At 54.7% G+C, this 19,521-nt stretch overlaps 1 long non-coding RNA gene across 2 annotated transcripts in view; it reads left to right on the top strand.

Moving 5' to 3' along the window:
- LOC127483758 (uncharacterized) overlaps positions 1-3,830 on the top strand; it is a 39,222-nt gene extending 35,392 nt beyond the window's left edge. Inside the window, exons 2-5 of one of the 2 annotated variants that reach the window (XR_007910376.2) lie at positions 72-245; positions 546-734; positions 1,070-1,262; positions 3,503-3,830. This is a non-coding gene — a long non-coding RNA (uncharacterized lncRNA). The remainder of the gene's footprint in view (positions 1-71; positions 246-545; positions 735-1,069; positions 1,263-3,502) is intronic. The other variant, XR_011381104.1, reaches the window with a different exon arrangement.
- Positions 3,831-19,521: the final 15,691 nt, after the last annotated feature.

Below are 19,521 nucleotides of genomic sequence, written 5' to 3'. Positions count from 1 at the left end.
GCAACTTAAAAGGGAAGGAGGGCTTTTCTGCAGGCTCCTCGTCACCGTCTTCCTCCTCTTCTGCCTTCCAGGGTACCTCTTGTTCGTCCGCACCGTCTCCTCCCCTGGCATGGCTGGCCCAGGGTTCCAGAGGGGCCTGGCCAGGCCCTGGATTTTCCTAGCGCTTGCCTGAGCTCTGCAGGGAGGTGTCCTTCTCAGCTCGGGCACCTGGTGATGACACGTTCGGATCCAAGAGAAGGACCCAGGTGCCTTGATGGGGACGACAGGGCCGAGTGTGGAGGAGACCCTGGGCGGAAGCCAACCTTCAGGGTCACACTGGCTCCCGGGGCCCAAAACAGGAGCCAGAGCAGCTGGATCTGGGGCGGCCACCTCGACAGGGCTCTCACCACGTGCCTGGCCCTGGACGGACTTCTTGGAGTTACTATTTCGTTGAGTCTTCAACGTGCTCCGCCCCCGGAAGTGGGCGTCAGCATCCCCTTTCATGCAGGCTCCGAGAGTTTGGGAACTTGTTCGAGATGCCCTGTCTGTTCCCCCGCTGCCCCCAGGGTCCCGCATCAGCCAGAGGTTGCCAGCAGAGGTTCGCCAGGGTGAGAAGCTTCCCCAGGCCGCCACACCGATTTCCTGCCTGCAGAGAACTGGCCTCGGATGACCTGGGGAAAACGATGGAGGAGCCGGGAGCAGGATTCAGCTCTGTAACGCCCGTCGCTGTCTCAGCCCCAGCTCGCGAGTTCAAGGTGCTAAGGAAGTGGAAGCTTGAACGGGGGTGGCCTCTGGGAGGGAGGCCTCCTGGTGGGGGGTCCCTGGGCTTTGGGGGAGCACCCTGCTCTGGCTCTGCTTCCCAGCTCCCACTACCTCCAACAGGTGCCGGGGGGGGGGGGGGGGCCGCTCCCATCTGCAGCAGTGAACCTCCCAACCCTGGAGCCGACACGCTTCCCCCGCCACTCACCACACTGACGCAAAGCCGACCCTCACCCATCCCGCTTCTGCGCACCCCACGCTGACTCAGCAGGCCTGGGAGTCTAGGACTCTGCATTGTAACACACCGCCTCTCCCCTTCCCATCATAACAGAGCAACCCTGTTCCTCACAAGAGCCCGGAACCCCAGTGGCTGCCTGCGGGGGTCCCAGGAGGCAGCGTTTTTTTGTTGGGCTTCTCTGGGAGACCTGGCAGCAGCTTGGAAGCGCCTGCTGGGGTTGGACCCCCATGGCTGTCACCCAGTGGCTCTGAAGACCCCCTGGGCTTGGCCTCCCTGACAGAGACAGGTAAGGCAGGAACCTGGCTCAGAGGAGGTGACTCCCCAGGACGTCCCCATCGCCCAAGACCCCATCAGAGGTTTCCATGGAAACGCACCCTCCATGCATGCATTGCCCAGGACCCTCTTCCTCAGAAGCCCTGGGGCCACCCCTGGGCTCCCTGCTTCCTGGGCCCCTCCCACCCCATCCTGCCCCCCTTCCAAGAATGCCCTCCCCTGGGTAATTGGACCCTCGGGCCATTGACATTTAAAGAAATGTTCTTGACCTTTTGAGCAGTTCCATAAAATCACAAAAGAGTCTCTAAATATTACCGCAGCCTCCTCCCTGCCCGGGCCCTGGCAGAGACGGATTTTCCTGGCTGGCTCAAGACAGAGAGAAAAAGAGCAAAATTGTTGGGAAGAAGGAGACGCTTTGCTCACACAGCTTCGTTTGGGCAGTGGATCCACGGGGACCCCTGTTACCTGCACCACTGCCCTCCCATCACCCCACAGCCACCTGCTGTTTCGCAGGCACCTGCATCATTGCATTTATGTAAAACGTGCAGGAGGTGTGCACTGGGGTCCCCCGGGGCAGGACAGACCTGCTGTGTTTTACAGACCTGAGGGGGCTTCGTGAAGTCCTCTGCCCCCTTCTCCTCCCCTACTGGAGGAACCAGCTGAAACCACGGAGAGCGAAGCCGCCCCAGCTAGGAGAGATCTTGGGGAGGAAGGGAATGGAGGTCTTCAGAGATATTTTGAGAAAAATCCAGAAAATTGCGAGCTGAGACTCCTTCCATCAATGGAGTGGAAATCTAAATAGTTGTTCCCATATGTTTCCCAAAGCAGTCTCGTCACCTCATTAGGAGTTGAGAAACTCCAGTTTAGGGGTCAGAGAGTTGAAAATGATTTTTACATTTAAAAATAACTTTATTGAGATGTAATTCACATACCATAAAATCCACTAAAGGGTATAATGTGGAACTTTGTATTGCTATTATGTAGAATGTTCCCAGAGTGGTGCGACTGTTACCACAATCTACTCCGGAATATTTTCCCTCCCCATCAGAGGTCATTCCTCACCTCCCTCTTCCCCCAGTCCCAGGAACCCATGAATGCACTCTTGGTCTCCATGAGTTTGCCTCTCCTGGACATCAACAGAACCCCGTAATACACATGCAGCTTCTTTTATCGGAATTCTTCTCACTTAGCATAGCACCGTCGAGGGTTCTCCATGGTGTGCCATGTGTAAGTGGCGTTCCACACGGTAGGCATGTCCGTTGGGGTGTTTTCTCACACCAAGCGCGTGTGGGTTTTCCACCCTGGCAGCCCCCGAGGATCCTGATTCAGGTCGGCTCCGACACCATCCAGAGGCAACACGACCTAATTCATAGCAGCTGAGGCTGCCGGGAGTGGGAGCGGGGAGATGGCTGGGACAGAAAGCCCCACGTGAGGGAGGGACTCGTGGCCCTCGACCAGGTACAGCCGTTTCCTGTCACCTAGGTGACCTCAGCCCTGGCCCTAGAAGCCCCCCAACCTCCCCCAACCCCCCTTCTCTCCTCTAAAGTCCTCCTGCAAGTGGGGACGAGCATAGCTCGCGTCCGCCTGCCCCCAAGAATGCTAACGTCCTGAACAGACCTGTTCCTCCCCTGACTCCTCTCTGGAGAATTCGCCTAATTGTAACTGCTGTTACCCACAGGTTAAGGGCTCAGTCCCACAAGAGGCCCCAACTTCAGACACAGGCCATAAATGGGGTGCCCAGGCTACCAAAAGTTCTGACCACCAACTATGGACTTGGGGATTCCCATGATGCACCCCTCCCAGCCTTCTAGAATTAATATGGATAGGCAGGCAGCTAGCTAGGTCTGTGGAGCAGGAATCCCAAGCCCCCTGGTATAAGTCTACCCTCCTGCTTGTCCAAAGGCTCCCTTTCCCGGGCTGCACCTGCTTCCTCTGGGACCTGGGGGGAGGAAGCCGTGACAATGAGGTTATTGAGCTCACGTGGAAACTTGCGGAGGTGCCGCATCCTTCCCAGGTGGCCTCACGCTGGGGGAACTACCCCCAACCTCATAGACGAGACCAACCACTGGGAGGGGGCCTACTGCCTCGCGTGCGCTCTTCCCCCCGCAGACCACGGCTGGAGGGGCTGCCGGGTGCTCTCCCCGGCTCCTTTCAGGCAATCTGGTGCACTACCCGCTCCTGGGGGTATTGCTCTGTGTGGGGCAGTCGTGCTCCTGTGTGTGTTCACTGCTCACCTTTTTTCTTTTTTGACAGGCAGAGAGAGAGAGAGAGAGAGAGAGAGAGAAAGGTCTTCCATCCTCTGGTTCACCCTCCAAATGGCTGCCACGGCCGGCGCTGCGCTGATCTGAAGCCAGGAGCCAGGTGCTTCTCCTGGTCTCCCATGTGAGTGCAGGGCCCAAGCACTTGGGCCATCCTCCACTGCCTTCCCGGGCCACAGCAGAGAGCTGGACTGGAAGAGGAGCAACTGGGACAGAATCCGGCGCCCCGACCGGGACTAGACCGGGACAGAGGATTAGCCTAGTGAGCCGCGGCGCCAGCCCACTGTTCACCTTATAAATAAACTTTATCACTGTGCATCTTACTTGTGTCAGTGCTCGGAATGCGTGTCTTTGTGCATGTCAAGATCCTGGAGTAATATATATATAGTAGCTCCCTTGTGCACATCAGAATGACCCTCAGAGCTAAGGGCAATGACTCATGTGGTGCTGACTGGCTTATTATAGGGATGCAAGTGGAGGAGATGCAGGGGCGAGGCAGGGGATGGCTGCAGCACCCTCCCAGAGCCTCCTCCCTGTTTGTCATCCCAGAAGCAATCGGAATTGCGTCATTCCAGAGTTCACACACACAGCCTCTGCTCCCGCCTGTCTCTGGGGTGAGGGGCTGGCAGCTCAAAGTTCCCACCCTCCAGTGCCAAGTTCACTCTTCCAGGAGGGCAGCCCTAGGTGGAGGCTGGTACAGCTCACCCTCAGTCACCGCCAGCACTAACTCTAGTGTGGCCAAACCAGCTTTCTTTAAATGACACGAGACACTCCTCCGGCTGTGGGGACCCCCACCCTGGCTGGGCTTGTTGGGAGTTCTTGTTTCTACTGAGAAAAGAATTCAAGGAGACGCAAAGGTATACAGGAAAGCAGGATCTAGTGGAAGGGAAAGTACAGAGAAAGGCAGGGCTGCTGCTCCCACCAAAGCTGGGGTCCACCTTTTGTAGGCTAGAGATGGTGCCATAATTGAATATTCAAGTGGGGCGGGGTTTGGGACAGGGCATCTGCATACATGATGATCTCTAGGAAGTGTCATGTCCTCTAGTACATGATGGGAAGTGAGGCTCAGGTGCATCATGGGAAGTGGGGCTCAGGTGCATCATGGGAAGTGGGACTCAGGTGCATGATGGGAAGTGGAGCTCAAGTGTATTATGGGAAATGGAGCTCAGGTGCATCATGGGAAGTGGGGTTCGGGTGCATTGTGGATGGTGGAGCTCAGGTGTGTGAAGGAGGGTGGGTATGTTGAGCCTGCAGTCATGTTGGAAAGGGGTGGGGTTTGGGGTGCACACATGTGAGGTGCTACTGGCAGCCCCCAACTTCTCATTCACTAGGTGCCTACTTGTGCATGTCACTGTCACTCAGGAAATCCCCAGTTTTAGGGTCTGGATGCCTGGAACTGAGGACAAAACCCCATGTTTTTATTATGCTGCAGTGTACCGCATTTTGTCTATCCTTTGATGAGGCTGCGGACGCTGGGGCGAGCCCCGTTCTGAGTGACGCTGCTCAGGATGTAGGAGTTCTCGTGTGGACGTGTGCTTTCAGTGCTGTGTGGTGCACACCTGGGGGTGGAATTTCTGGGTTGTGAGCGTCCTGTGTGAGGAGCTGCTACACTGTCTGCCAAAGAGGCTGTGCCTTCTCCCTCCCACCAGCGGTGTGCAATGCTTTCAGTTCGCCACACCTTGCCAGCTCTTGTTGTCGTCTGTCCTCACTGTAGCCACCCTAGGGGCGATGCATTATCTCATTGCGGTTGGCATGTACCTTTCTGAAGGACTGCAGAAGCAAAGCAGGGGGCAGAGAGCACTGCAAAGCCTCACATACTATGTGGCTCTGTGTAGACGAAGTTTGCTAATCCTTGTTCAGAAAGTCTAAATAATTTATGAAAAGGCAAAATACAATTAGTGAATGTTTAAATCCAAATTATTTAGCTGAATTTAAGCCAACGTTTAAATCTATATTTTAAAAATCTATTTGGTGTGGGCATTAGTCCTAACAAGAAGCCAGGTAGGAAGCCTGCATTCTGTTCATTTTCAAAGTCGGGTGCCTGGCGGTGAGCCGAGAACTAAGTCAGCCTCACAGCGGGCTTCACACGCCTGATCCTAGGCACACAGGGCTTGGCGGCCAAAACAGCTCTGCCGATGCCCGGACGATCGCGCCTCGTAGTGACTCAGCCAATGAGGAGCGAGGGGAGGGACGTGCGTGCAGTGACTCAGCCAATGAGGAACGGGGGCGGGACGTGCGTTCAGTGACTCAGCCAATGAGGAGCGGGAGTGGGACGTGTGTGTGTGTGTGTGTGTGTGTGTGTGTGTGTATGCAATGACTCAGCCAATGAGGAATGGGGGAGGGACGTGCGTGCAGTGACTCAGCCAATGAGGAACAAGGGCGGGATGTGCATGCAGTGACTCAGCCAATGAGGAAAAGGGGGCGGGACGTGCGTGCTAGGAGATAAATAGCCGTGCACCGCGCCGGGGCGCACTGGCCCACCAGGCTCCTCGTCTGCCTTCTGCTGTATTCGTGCTTGGCGTGGACAGGTGAGGCTCTCACACCCCGGGTCGCGGGTCGCGGGTCGCTCTCGCCTGAGCAGATTTAGGAGCAGAACGATACGGCCGGTGACTGATCACTAGGGGCGAGAACGGCGTGAGTCCTGCGTCAGCACCGCATGGCAGGAGATGCTGGCCTTCGGACGCTGAGCGAGGTGAAGTCCAGCCACACCTTCCTCCGGGCCCCGTGCTGTTGGCTGGGCTCAGGGACAGGGAGCTCCCTGGTTTAGAAGGGGCAGAGGTTCACCTCCAGGGCGGACCCCGTGTCAGACTAAGGGAGAGGGGGAGAGAGAGGCCTTCCATCCGCTGGTTCACTCCCCAGATGGCCGCAACGGTCAGGGCTGGGCCAGGCAGAAGCCAGGAGCTCCATCTAGGTCTCCCACGTGGGTGCAGGAGCCCAAGCACTTGGGCCATCTGCTGCTGCTTTCCCGGGTGCATCAGCAGGGAGCTGGATCAGAAATGGAGAAGCCTGGACTCGAACCGGCGCCCACACAGGCTGCAGACGTCCCAGGTGGTGGCTTTACCCGCTACGCCACAGGGCTGGCCTCTCCGTGTCATTTGTAGAATTAGAGTGTGGGGCCGTGTCGTGGTGCAGTGAATTAAGCCACCGCTTGCGATGCCACTTACCCACATTGGAGCGCTGGTTCAAGTCCTGGCTCCTCTGCTTCCAGTCCAGCTCTTAGGAAGGCAGCGGAGGACGGGCCAGGGGCCTGGGCCCCTGCACCCACAAGGGAGACCCGGAAGAAGCTCCTGGCTTCCTAGCTTTGGACCGGCCCAGCTCCGGCTGTTGGGGCCATTTGGGGAGTGAACCAGCAGGTGAAAGCTCTCTCCCTCTCTCTCTGTAATTCTGCCTTTCAGACAAAAAAAAAAATCTTAAAAAGGATAGTTCAGGTACCAGAATAGTACATTAACGTAGCTTAGCAGGGCTAGGCATTTAGCGCGCCAGCTGAGACACTGGCATCCTACATCCCAGTCTGGGCTCGATGCTCACCCCTGGTTCCTGCCGGTGCAGCCTACACAGACGGCTCAGGCAGTCGGGGCCCTGCGCCCACGTGGGAGACCTGCTTTGAGCTCCAGGTCTGAGTTTCAGCCCGGCCCAGCCTCAATCTGTGCGTGCCTTTGGGAGTAAAACAGTGGATGGCCGTGTTTGCGCTGTCTGTCTCTCTGCCTCCCCCCCAAAATGCAGCAGACACACAGTACCCGACTCAGCTTGTCGGATCTTGATAACTCTGCGCCGTTGTTGCTCCAGGCTTCCTCTACCTTGAAATAAAAGCCCCCAGGCAGGTGGGGGCTGTGAACCGACCTGCAGTTCTCTACGCCTCCTCCCCGGAGGCTGGAGCTGGGCGTCCGTCATTCCCGCCTAACTACCTGTGTTCGTCACGACACACAACAGACTGCACTGTGCTGCGTATTTTTAAACTTTTTTTTTAAAGATTTATTTATTTACTCGAAAGAGTTACACAGAGATAGAAGGAGAGGTAGAGAGGGAGAGACAGAGAGAGAGGTCCTCCATCCTCTGGTTCACTCCCCAGATGGCTGCAATGGCTGGAGCTGAGCTGATCCAAAGCCAGGAGCCAGGAGCTTCTTCCAGGTCTCCCTCGAGGGTGCAGGGGCCTAAGACTGCACCCAAAGACTTGGGCCATCCTCTACTGCTTTCCCAGGCCACAGCAGAGAGCTAGATCGGAAGTGGAGCAGCCGGAACTTGAACAAGCACCCATATAGGATGATGGCACTGCAGGCAGCAGCCCCACCCGCCATGCCACAGCACTGGCCCCCATATTTTTAAACTTAAATTGTGTCATACTTAAGTATCTTCTGCAATGTGCCTGTTTCACTTATGTATTTTAAGATGTATCTCTGTTGGAGCTGGCGCTGTGGTATAGTGGGTTAAGCTGCCACCTGTGACGCCAGCATCCTGTGTAGGTGCTGGTTCGAGTCCTGGCTGCTTCCTGCTAATGAGCTTAGGAAAACAGTGGAAGATGGCCCAAGTGCTTGGGCCCCTGCACCCACGTGGGAGACCTGGAAGAAGCTCCTGGCTCCTGGCTTTGGATTGGCCCAGCTCCAGGCATTGTAGCCATCTGGGGAGTGAACCAGTGGTTGGAAGACCTCTCTCTCTCTCTCTCTCTAACTCTAACTCTACCTTTCAGATAAAGCTCTTTTTAAAAAGATTTATTTATTTGTCTATTCCTTCATCCTCTTTGATGGGCATTTGGGTTGATTTCAATGTTTTTCTATTACAAGCTATGCTGAAAAGAAGATATTTGTACCTGCATGTGTATATGTGAATTACCATTTAGTTACCAGTAGAACAATCACTAGTTTCTAGTTTGGGGGCACTTCACAAAGCTCATGAAAAATGGAATTAAAAGAAAAACTTGTTATGGGGTAACTAACCTTGGAAGTCCCTGCATAGTTTTTTTCACATTGCCATGAACTTTTTGAATGTCCCTCCTATGCAGGGGTGTCACATATGTTTTTGCACCAAAATAGGGCTCTATCTTAACTGTTGTCTCCAAGCTCTTGGGAGGTCCCTCGTATGCCTTCAGTTTTATGGCTCCTCCCTGGAGAGGTTGGGGGAGAGTCCCCGTCACAGCCAGCTCCCAGCTTTGGCAGTCTGAGTGTGCGGGGCTGGGTCACCCCCCCATCTGCCCGTGTCTGCTCACTCATATCTGTGTAACTTTCCCCTTTTATTAGCGACTGTCATTCCCTTTATTTTGATTCCCTGTTTGATCAGGTTTGTGGTCCTTTTCATTATCTGTCTTTTTTTCTCAATGATGGGGTTGTGGGTGTCCCAAGCTGTGTCTTAACTGCTGTGCCAGTGGCCTGGCCCTGGACGGACCCCGTGTTCCACACGTACTGTAGATCATCTGTAAGTAATTTTATTGCTCAAATGTAATCTATTTCTACACAAAAGTTGTAATTTTTTTTAAAAGAAAGATTGATTGATTGATTTGAAAGGCAGGGTAACGAGAGAGGGGGAGACAGATTTTCCCTGCTGCTGGTTCACTTCCCAGGTAGCCTCAATGGCTGGCGCTGGGTCAGGCTGAAGCCAGGAGCCAGAAATTCCATCTGGGTCTCCCACGCGGGTGCAGGGGCCCAAGCACTTGGGCCATCTTCTAGTGCCCTCCCAGGCCATAGCAGGGAGCCGGATCGGAAGTGGAGCAGCCGGGATTCAAGTCGGCACTCCCCAGTGCCTGTCCCATATGTTTCATTATTATCAATGCTTTTTTTTCCCCTGAATTCAAGATACCTTTTCTACCCCAAGGTCACAGAATATTCTCTCCTATTTCCCTCTGAATTTTTTAAAATTTTGCATTTCATTCTTTCATGCATCTGGAATTTATTGTTGTGTAGTGTGCCATAGACCCATGTTTTTTAACCTAGGATAGTGTTTTCAGCACCACTTCCTTAGGATTCAAGATTCTCCCTCCTTCTACTGTGTAACAAATCCATACACACACGGACACCGCTGGCTCCCCATCCCCCAGAGTTCATTCCAGGAACGCTCTCTCAGCTGCTGTAGCTTATATCAGATCTTGACATCTGATTCAGGAGTCCCTCCTTGGATTCTTTAAAATCTTCTTGGCTGCTTTACAAAAAAAAAAAAAAGAAAGAAAAAGATAACTTTCTCTCTCTCTCTCTGCTTTTCAAGTAGATGAGAGAGAGAGAGAGAGAGAGAGAGAGAGAGAGAAAGCCGTCACTGGTTCACTTCCCCAGCGGCCACAACAGCTGGGGCTGGGCCAGGCCAAAGCCGGAAGCCAGGAGCTCCGCCAGGACCTCTCCTGCGGGCTGCAGGGGCCCGTGTACCTGAGCCATCGTTGCTGCCTCCCCGGGGCATCAGCAGGAAGCTGGATCAGAAGCAGAGGAGCCAGGCTCACGCACCGCACCCTGCCACGGGATTGGCACCCCAGGCAGTGGCGTAACCCGTAGTTCCTGCTCCGCCTCGTTCCACGTGAAGGCTAGGATCAGGTCATTCATTTCCACAGAAACCACACTGATGCTGTATATTAGTTCGGGGATAGCTGTCATCCTTAGAATTTTGGGGTTTTCCACATGTAAGTCTAATATTCCTACATTTATTTAGGTCTATTTTTAAAGTTTGTCAATAGTATTATACCATTTTCTCTATTAAATTCTGTCCCTTCGGACCAGTGCTGTGGCGTAGTAGGCTACAAGTGCCGGCATCCCTTATGGGCACTGATTTGTGTCCTGGATCCTCTTCTTCCAATCCAGCTTCTGCTTATGCCCTGAGAAAGCAGTAGAAGATGGCCCAAGTGCTTGGGCCCCTGTACCCACATGGGAGACCAGGAAGAAGCTCCTGGCTCCTGGCTTCCGATCGGCGCAGCTCTGGCTGTTGCGGCCATTTGGGGAGTGACCAGGAGATCTCTCTGTCTGTCTCTCTCTCTTTGTCTCTCCCTCTCTGTCTGTAACTCTGCCTCTCCAATAAATAAAAATCTTAAAAGAAAAATTGTCCTTGAATGTTTAGGTTAGATCTGTTCTTTTTTAAAGATTTATTTATTTCTTTGAAAGTCAGAGTTACACAGAGAGAGGACAGGCAGAGAGAGAGAGAGAGAGAGAGAGAGAGATAGGTCTTCCATCCGCTGATTCACTCCCCAGATGGCCGCAACAGCCGGAGCTTTGCCGATTTGAAGCCAGGAGCCAGGAGCTTCTTCCGGGTCTCCCACGTGGGTGCAGGGGCCCAAAGACTTGGGCCATCTTCTGCTGCTTTCCCAGGCCATAGCAGAGAGCTGGATTAGAAGTGGAGTGGCCGGGTCTGGAACCGGCGCCCATATGGGATGCCGGCACTGCAGGCCGGGGCATTAACCAGCTGTGCCACAGCGCCAGCCGTTCTTAGTTAACATCTAGTCTTGCTTCTGAGGGTATTTACAATGACAGCGATAGGTGGTCTTGCTGCTGTGTGTGCTGCAATCGATGTTCTCACTTCCCCTAATTTGATTATCTTGAATTTTCCTATGCAAATAATATTCCATAAATAACAAAGGTTTTATTTCCAAACACATTTTTTTCTTTGAAGTATCCTCATATTACCACAAAGGTCACTTATTTTTATTCCAGTGCTTTTTTTAAAAAATTACCCGAGAGGCAGAGAAACAGAGACAGAGATCTTCCATCTTCAGGCTCCCTGCTCCAGTGCCCGCAACAGCCAGGGTGGGCCAGGCTGGAGCCAGGCGCCTGGAACTCCTTCTGGGTCTCCCGTGTGGGTGGCAGGGGCTTAGCTACTGGAGACAACACTGCTGCCTCCCAGGCCACATTGGCAGGAGGCTGGGTAAGAAGCAGAGGAGCCAGGACTCGAACCAGGCACCCAAATATGGGATGTAGATATAAGCCACTGTGCCAAACACTTGCCCCCTTCCGACATATTTAGTGATGATTCCCTCCCTCCCTCCCTTCCTCTCCTTTCTTTTCTCTTCTTTCTCTTCTTTCTGGATTCATTTATCTGAAAGGCAGAGTGACAGAGAAAGAGAAATCGTCCATCTGCTGGTTCACTCCCCAAATGACTACGACAGCCAGAGCTGAGCCAGGCTAAAGCCAGGAGCTTCTTCTGGGTTTCCCTCATGGGTGCGGGGGCCTAAGCACTTAGGTTGTCTTCTGCTGCCTTCCCAGGTGCCTTAGCAGGGGGCTGGATTGGAAGTGGAGCAGCCGGGACTCAAACCATCACCCGTAAGGGATGCCAGTGCCGCAGGCGGAGACTTTGCCTGTTACATCATGGCGCCCATCCTAACTGGGCTCTTAGTGACTTCGTGAGAAGTGGTGCATCTGGGCAGGCCTGTCTTCTTGAGGGACCAGGAGGAGGTTGGCTGGGCCCTTCTCTTACGGGGCCAAGAGTTTGTTTTGGTCCTCATTTCTTTTTGCTGTGAACGGGTGCTCAATCAGCTGCGTGCTCTGCTTCACAGAGGGTCTGCGGAGGCTTGCCTTGCAGGCGGGACCTACCCAGGGGGCGATGGCAGTGGAGCCAGCACCATGGACCAGGGCGTGCTTCCTCCTGTGTGGCCGGACTCCCAGCTCCTGGTGCTGGAGGCCGGGACACCAGGCTCTCAGAGGAAGGGCACTCGTCTGGAAGTCTCCCAGCATGTGGAGTGCCCTGCCCTGCCCTGTGAGCACCCGTGTCTGAGACTTTAGGGGGACGTGGATTTGCAGAAGGTTAGCCTGGCATGAGAATGGTGGTTGGTAGACAGGACCACTGCAGTATGGGGGTCAGAAGCCCACCGTGTACGGCAGCTCAGGAATGGGCAGGGAGGCTGACGGCGGGCAGCAGAAGATGCAAGAAGGCCCATGCTAACCACAGAGGGCTGAGGCCCAGGCCCTGGGTGACCCCAGGTCCCAGGTGTGGCCTGGGATGGTCAGGGCTTTCTTAGCACTTAAAGGGTTGTGGTGCTCGGAGCTGATCTCCTGCAGCCTACGAAAATGATGTGAGAGGCGGGCGTTTAGCCTAAGGCTGAAGACACCCACACCCTGTGTGCCAGTGCCTGGCTTCAATCCCCAGCTCAGCTCCCAACTCCAGCTTCCTGAATGCGATCCCTGGGAAGCAGCAGGCAGTGGCTCGAGCGACTGAGTCCTTGTCACTCACAGGGGAGACTGGGATTCAGGTCCTAGCTCCCAACCTAGGCATTAGGGGTGTTTGAGGAGTGAGCCTCAAAGGGAACCCATTCTCCCTCTCTCTCTCTCCCTCTCTCTCTCTCTCTCTCCCTCTCCCTCTCTCTCTCCCTGTCTCTCTCCCTCTCTCTCTCTCTCTCCCTCTCCCTCTCTCTCTCCCTCTCTCTCTCTCTCTCTCTCCCTCTCTCTCTCCCTCTCTCTCTCCCTCTCTCTCTCCCTCTCTCTTTCCCTCTCTCTTTCTCTCTCTCTCTCTCTCTCTCTCTCTCTCGGCCCCTTGAATAATGAGTAAAAATTTAGAAACACTCCCATGAACATGACGCCCACCCACATCGGTACCCGGGCAGATCCCCTCGACCACGGCCGTCTGCACAATTTGGTCAACGAGAGCTCCCTCACTGGTGAATGGGAGCCATGGGGCCTGGCACACAGGAAGAGGAGACTTCAGACAGAGATGCCGGGGCACGGGGCAGATCCCACAGACCTGCTCAGCCACGTGCCCTGCCCTGCACGTCTGTCCCCCCTCCTGCCTCTCCAGCTCCCTGTCGCAAAGGTCAGCCTCAGAGCGTCCATTCAACCTTCTTCTGGTTGGACAGGTCACAAAGCTGGACACTATTCTTTTCACGTGCCTTTTCGGGCAGACTCCTGGACTCACAGTAGCTCTGACCCAGTCAGCGCCCTCAGACACTGGAAGTGAGACATGAGCGAGGGGCCGTCTTCCTGCTGCCACCAAGGAGCACGCTGTGTGGCTGTGGTGGCAGCTGGCCTCAGAGCTCTGACATCCAACGCCCAGTCCGTGGGGTGTGGAGCAGCTGGGTCAGGCTGAAGCTGGGAGTCAGAAACACAGTTGGGTCTCCCATAGGGTGGGGCAGGGACCCAAGTTTTTGAGCCATCAATGTTACCTCCCGGGGTGCACTATAGCAGGAAGCTGGATTGGAAGCAGAGCTGGGACTTGCACCCAGGCACTCTGATACAAGATGCGGGAGTCCTCAGTGGAGTCCTAACTGCTGGGCCACAGGCCCACCCCCTGGCCGCTGTTTGGATCAGCCGATGCAGAGAACCATGTGGTCCCCTGCCTTGCTGTACCGCAAAGGCTGGCAAGTGAAATGGGCAGGCAGACAGGGCTGTGCTATGACGCAGCTCTCGCTAAGGGGCCACAGGGAGGAAGAGACAGGGAAGCCTTCCCCTTGCAGAATAAAAAGGCAGTACCTCACAGGAAGAGGACCTTGCTCATCACTGTTTGCTTTTGCCCTCTTTTAAAATCCCTTCTTCTTCCTAGGATGCAGATGGGATATCTGGAGGTGCAGCAGCCACTCTGGGTAAGGTGGCAAGCCCCACACTGTCAGTGGGAAGGCAGGTGGGGGTCCTGGTCTTTCAGCATCTGAGGGCACTTTGGCAAGAAACAGTGAACAGGTGAGTGGCTTGGGAAGGTGGAGGTGGCTGAGGAGTCATTGTCCCCGCTTAGGTTGGAGGGGAGAGAGATGCCGGAGAGGAACACTGCAATGATCCCAGGGACGGTGGCTGCTGTGGGTGGTCTAATGACGACACCTCAGTGAAGAGGACAAAGCATCGAGGCACTTCAAATCCAGATAAGTGGAGTGCATACCATGTTCATGGATTGGGAGCCAAAAATAAAAATACCTACAATTTCTCTGACTCAATAAATAAGCTCAGTACAAGTAAAATCCACCAGATTCTTTTATGAAACGTGATGAGCTTGAATTTGTACCGAGATATAAGAGGTAAAACTTAGCCAAGATACTAAAACAATGAGGTAAGAGGACTTGTTCCAGCACACGTCAAGATAGACCGTGATGGGGCCAGTGTTGTGGCACGGTGGGCTGAGCCACTGCTTGCAACAGCAGTGTCCCTTGTCAGTGCTGATCCAAGCCCTGGTGGCCCCATTCTGATCCAGCTCCCTGCTCATGCACCTGGGAGACCTCAAAAGATGGCTTGGGTACTTGGGTCCCTGCCACCCACGTGGGAGAGCTGGATGGACCTCCAGGCTCCTGGTTGCAGCCTGGCCCAGCCCGAGTTGTTGAGGTCATTTGGGAAGTGAATCAGAGGGTGGGAGATCTGTGTATGTCTGTGTGTCTTTGTCTCTATAACTCTGCCTCTCAAATAAATAAACAATAAGGATGGCATTAGCACAAAGATAGAAAATAGAACCACGGGGGTAGAATAGAGAACCTCGACACAGTTTGTGTGTAGGCAGACACCTGCAATGTGATGAAGACAGCAGAGCACTTGGGGAGGAGATTGCCTCTCTACTCAGAGGGTGTCCATATGCGAGGAAAGAGAAAACTGACCCTTATCCCCACCTCCCCTACGGAGAGACGGATTTCAGAGGGATTGGAAGGCAGATGAAGAAAGGCTTTGAGCACTCCAGATTGGGAAGGATTTCTCTTACTGTGGAAGGGGGAGGGTCTTTCTGCTGTGAGGCCTTTGTTTATCCAAAGACACTGCTGGGGCTGGGGCTGGGGTGCAGCAGGTTAAAGCCCTGGCCTTCAGCTCACCAAATGGGTGCTGGTTTGAGTCCTGGCTGCTCCACTTCCAAACTAGCTCCCTGCTAATGCACCTGGGAAGGCAGCGGAGGACGGCCCAAGTCCTTGGGCCCCTGCAACTGTGTGGGAGACACAGAAGAAGCTCCTGGCTCCTGGCTTCAGATCAGCTCAGCTCTGGCTGTTGTGGCCATTTAGGGAGTGAAGTGACAGATGGAAGACCTCTCCCCCTCCCTCCCTCCCTCTCTCCCTTTCCTTCTCCCTCTCTCTCTGTCTCTCTGTCTCTCTCTCTCTCTGTTTTTCAAATAAATAAATTCTTAAAAAAAAAAAAGAAGACACTGGTAAGGGAGTTAAAATTTAAGCCTGGAATGGAGAGAGAGAGAGATTTTCCACACAAGTCACTGACAAGAAAAGAATGCAAAAAAATCAATTAAAAATAGCATAAGTTGTATTATTTCTTTGAGAGGCAGAGGGAGAGAGAGAGAGACAGACAGACAGACAGATCGACCAATCCACTAGCTGGTTTACTCCTCAAATGTCTGCAGTGCTTGAGGGTCTGAGGCCAGAAGCTAGGAACTCAATCCAGGTCTCCCATGAGGGAGGCAAGGATCCGACGCCTTGAGCCATTGCTGCCACCTCCAAGGGTCTGCATTAGCAGGAAGCTGGAGCCAGGAGCCAGAGCTGGAGATCAGACAGTGGTGAAGTTCTCTAAGAGACACATCGCAGGTAGGAAATCAAAGTGGTGAACACGTGTAAGGAAAGGGGTTCTGTTTATTTTCAGTGAAGGAAAAGCCACCGTGAGATTCCCACACACCCCCACTAGATAGGTGAAATGTTTAGACAGCCAGCAGAAATCCCTGCACCAGGGTGTCCACGTGGGCAAGGATGCCCATTCGGGAATGTGCCCATTCGTCCCGTCAGTCCCACGCTCCTCCTGAGATGCACCCTGGTGGCTGTCCAGCGACTCAGGGAAGCCTTCTCTGCACACAGCCGGACCCCTCCAGGTGGCCTCCCCTCCCCTCAGAGCGTGGCCGGAGCTGAGCTCAGCGCCTTGGTCGAACGCCCCCTGAGCGGTAACAGCAGTGTTCTTTCCTGACCACCTGGGCTGCAGGTGACATTGCTACCAGATGTCCTGCTTTGCAATTTTTGCAGACTGAAGCCCTTGCTCCCCGCACCCCCACCCTGGGCTGTCCCACAGCCCCAGTCCTTGTATATTTCCCTTCCCCTCCCCCCACATTTTCAGCCACCAATGTAATTAATGCACTGTCTAATGTGTTTTCCTGGAACTGTGATTATACTCAAGGTATCTCAAAGCCTTTTAGAGTAATTACTGGGAAAAGGCTAGGAGAGTAATAAGTCTGCGCGCCGGGCGCGAGGCTGCCGGCTCCTGGACATTCGGATATGGAAATCTCTCCGACCGTGTCTGCCTTCATTTGCATTTCCAAATTTTCAGGCTGGAGGGCCTTTCAGCTGATTGAATAATGGGTTAATGGAACTCGCTCTAATTGCATCCAGATTGTCCCTTTGTGAAAGTGCACACTTGTCTCTCTCTGGCTCATTCTAATTGCATCCTTGAAGAAGCCACAGTCCAGTCTGAGGGTAGAAACCGCAAGAAGGGGAGCAACAGGCCCAGGCCCCTCCGAGCCCACCCCAGCCCAGGCACGGTGGTCCACACCCACCATGTCCCCTGCACCAGAGCTGCTGCTGGACCGAGGGAACGCACGAATGAATGGCTTGTGGCTGGGTAGCCATAGCAACTATTCAGCTGGACAGTCGAGTCTGTCTCTTGGGTATAGTTCTATTACCATATTTCTTTTTCAAAAAAAGATTTATTGTTTGAAAGGCAAGAGTGACAGAGACAGAGAATTCTTCCATCCTGTGGTTCACCCATCAAATGACTACAATAACCAGAGCTGGCCCAAGCCAGAGCCAGGAGCCAGGGACTCCATCCAGGTCTCCCCTGTGGGTGGCAGGAATTCAAGCACTTGGGCCATCATCCACTGCCTTCTGGGTGCATTAGCAGGGAGCTGGATCTGACGCAGAGCAGTGCAACTCAGACTGGGACGGGACACCGGCGTTGCAAGCGGTGTCTTAACCCACTGAGGCCCCCAGTGTGAGTCCTTGACCATCCTAGGATGGTTGAAGCAATAAACAGAAAGAAAAACAACAAGTGTTGCCAAGGGTGTGGGAATAACGGAAAACGGCACTATGGCAAAGATCGACAGAGTCCCAAAAAGTTAAACTCCGGGCTGTCATGGGAACTGCAAGCATGCGTCCTGACGAAAACTTTACAAGGCTGTTCGGCACAGCTCCGATTATCCAGCAGGTGCGTGGTGACGTGAGGTAGCACAGCCACACGACGGGGTCTCCATGCACTCACCAGGCTGCCTCTCCCTGCCCCAGAGGCTGATGAGCAGGGGTGCTGGCCACGGCCTCCGGCTCATGGCAACAAATCAAGACCTCCCCTTCATGAAGCAGACCCAGTTTGCTCCCAGCGAGGCCTCTCTCGAGGCCTTAGGTCTGAGCTGAGAGGTATCAGTTCAACAAAGGGAGGTGGCACTGGGACCTGGGACACAGAGAGCATCGGTCATTTGAGCTCCCTGGTTTTATAGGGGCCCAACTCCGAGAGTACCAGTCCCGCCACGCGATGGGTTGCTGCCACACCTCCGAGCGTGTGACCGGTGCCCACACCCCTCTCAGCTGTGGGCACTCGGCCTGTTCTGGAGCCTTTGGGGGGGAGGGGTTGAGTGACTGCCCTCCCAAAAGAACTTCCCAGGAACTCCACACAACACCCTCACCCTCCGGGCTCTGCTGAATTATAGGACCCCGGGGACGGGGGTGTGTTGCTGCAGCCTGGACCTGCTGAAGGCCGCACCGCTGCCTGGGCCCAACTCAGCAGCTGGCATCGTGGCACAGCAGGCGGCTCAGCTGCTGCCTGGGACGATGCATCTCATGTGGGCACCAGTTGGAGTCCCAGCTGCTCCACTTCCCATCCAGCTCCCTGTTAACATGCCTAGGAAAAACAGCAGAAGATGGGCCAAGTCTTTGGGCCCCTGTCTCCCCATGGGAGGCCCGGCTGGAATTCCAGGCTCCTGGCTCAGCTTGGCCCTGCTCTGGCTGTTGCAGCCATTTGGAGGGTGAACCAGCAGGTGGGAAGATTCATTCTCTCTCGCCCCTTTTAGGGCTGGGAGCTGGAGGTGCAGTAGCTTCCCCTTTATGTACCTGGAAACCTCAGGTGTGGGAGGCTCCCTGGGTTCATGGTCCTGCCCCCACCCCGGAGGGCAGGCGCCTTCCAGGGCTTTGGGGATGGGCACCCCAGCACCCTTTCCAAGTCTGATGGATGGGACTTCGCACAGTACCGGGACAGAGAATCAGAGAGTTCATCTAACCCTGGGCAAGACGGGTGGACTTGGGTGTGCTCTGCTTCCTGGGGGAAACGCAAACTGCTGTCGCCAGCAAACCGGAGCTGCTCACTTCTCAGCAGGGGCAAATCGGCACCTCCACCGGAAGGCGCTGGCCCAGGAAGTAGTTAACTTGCAGCCAACAAGAAGACCAGGGGGAGGCCGGCGCCGTGGCTCACTAGGCTAATCCTCCGCCTGCAGCGCCGGCACACCGGGTTCTAGTCCCGGTCAGGGCGCCGGATTCTGTCCCGGTTGCCCCTCTTCCAGGCCAGCTCTCTGCTGTGGCCAGGGAGTGCAGTGGAGGATGGCCCAAGTGCTTGGGCCCTGCACCCCATGGGAGACCAGGAGAAGCACCTGGCTCCTGCCTTTGGATCAGCGCGGTGTGCTGGCGGCCATTGGAGGATGAACCAACGGCAAAGGAAGACCTTTCTCTCTGTCTGTCTCTCTCTCACTGTCCACTCTGCCTGTCAAAAAAAAAAAAAAAAAAAAAAAAGAAGAAGAAGACCAGGGGGAATCATCTGGTGGCTCCCTGAGGGAGGGGAAAGGATCCCTTTTATTTTAGGAGGAAAGGGACATGCAAGAGGGCAAGCTCTTGTCACCACACGCAGGGGTGTGCCCAAGCTCACACAGGTGCAACCCAGAAACACACACCAACGTATGTCGTACGTCATGGTGATGAGGCTGAAGCTCCTCCCAGGGAGGAGGTCTTAGTGCTCAAACAAAGCCAAGGTGTGGGCACTGCCCTGGCCATGGGGTCTGGACTGTCCGAGTGACCGGAGGATGCACCTCTCCCGGAACAAAACTGAAAAGCTGAGCAGCAGCGTTGAGTCCCAGCGAGGACTTTTGGGCTGCCCGGGGGCGTTAGCCTGTGACGCTCCTCTCACATGTGCACCAGCTCAGTGGAATCGTGGGCTGTGTCGACCTGTTCGGTGGACACCACGTCTGGCCCAGCAGCTTGGCTTG

Source organism: Oryctolagus cuniculus, chromosome 12, assembly GCF_964237555.1.
Source record: "Oryctolagus cuniculus chromosome 12, mOryCun1.1, whole genome shotgun sequence".
Lineage (NCBI taxonomy): Eukaryota > Metazoa > Chordata > Mammalia > Lagomorpha > Leporidae > Oryctolagus > Oryctolagus cuniculus.
The sequence above is the reverse complement of the archived record's forward strand: the minus strand, read 5'-3'. Positions and strand labels throughout refer to the sequence as shown.